Consider the following 1,489-nt stretch of genomic DNA (forward strand, 5'->3'; position numbering starts at 1 on the left):
TACCTGCTGCTCCTGTGCACTCTGCTGTGTTTGAGGAATTTAAGCCAGTTTCTGTGACTGTGTTTACTGAGGTAGTGCAACACATGAAACCTACCTACTGTCCCTTAGACATGGTTCCAACCAGGATGATGGAGGTTTTCAATAGCACCATTGGGTCAAGTCTTCTTACTTTTTTAAATTCTTGTCTTAGTTTAGGTTCTGTCCCAGCTGCCTTTAAACATGCTGTGGTCAGGCCCCTACTTAAGAAGCCTCAGCGTTCAGTAGTACACAGCAGAGTCAGACAGCTGAAGCTTCTGGATCTTCAGAGGAACTGATCTTAGGCTGGAAATTCAGTGTGGATGAAAATCTCTCCCTGAACTCGTCTGGTGTGTTCCCTTCATCCCCTTGAACGCGCATAAGAATGCATTTGGGGCTGTTGTTTCCATCCTGTTTGTACCAGTAGAGATAATCATTAGTTGTACTGCTGTTATATTGACAGCCAAGTGTTACTGCCTCTCCTTCAGTACCAGTCACATCTCCTTCTGGTTGCAGCACGTTGTCTTTTTGTGCTCTGCATTCTGTAAAACAGCAACAAACAGAATCAGTGTGCTGTTAAAGAATCATATCAATGTTGGATTGATATCAAAGAAACAGAGTTGTGTTCATACCAAGGCTCATAGCAGCCAGCAACACTGAGATGAACAGAGGCTTCATATCTGCAGTGTGGAGTAACTCTGAGCTACAGCAAGTATAAAGAAGGCTGTGATCTCTCTGTTTAGTCTTCATCAACACTAAGGTGGTGGATTAGAAGGAGGAACCTGATCACAGCCCTGGGTTATTCCCCCTACTGACTACTTTACACCTAACACGTGTTGTGCCTCTCTCCTTTCCTAGTGTAACATGTCTTGTGTGAAGTGTTCTTTGTAGTTTTCAGCTGACATGGTTCCTGTTTTACAGCTGGTGCAGATTCACTTTCTTCCCTAACATATAAAAGGTGGTAATTGTAGTGAACCTGTACATGCCTTTGCATATTTCTTTTTAGAAAGTAAACTGAGAATTTTTTCTTGAATGTATAGTGACAGTTTAGTGTCTGTTGGTCCTCTGCAGCCATAAGAGGTCAAACTCAAAGATGAGTTGTTGGAGAATCTTCTGTTTTTGTTCAATTCAGGGAGAACTATGCAGATTTTTAGCATAATTTACCTTACCTGAACAGCTTTGGAGTCATTGTAATGGTTATATGACTTTTTTTTGGGTTGAATGGTGGTCTCTCCCCTCTAGCGCCTGTGAGCAGAAAAAAACGACCGAGCGAGGAGTCAGACATGAGTAAACATCGGAGCTGCCAAATATCTATTCCAAAGCTGTAGGGGGGATCCATAGAGAAACCTGTAGGGAGGATCTATAGAGAAACCTATAGGGGGGCTCTATAGAGAAACCTTTAGGGGGAGCTCTAAACCATCCATCCATCCATATTCGTCCGCTTATGCGGGGACAGCAGCTCCAGCAGGGGACC

General features: G+C 43.5%; 1 pseudogene; it reads right to left on the bottom strand.

Moving 5' to 3' along the window:
• Positions 1-257: 257 nt before the first annotated feature.
• On the bottom strand, positions 258-789 carry LOC114565011 (T cell receptor alpha variable 38-1-like; annotated as a pseudogene).
• Positions 790-1,489: the final 700 nt, after the last annotated feature.

Source organism: Perca flavescens, chromosome 12 (genome assembly GCF_004354835.1).
Source record: "Perca flavescens isolate YP-PL-M2 chromosome 12, PFLA_1.0, whole genome shotgun sequence".
Lineage (NCBI taxonomy): Eukaryota > Metazoa > Chordata > Actinopteri > Perciformes > Percidae > Perca > Perca flavescens.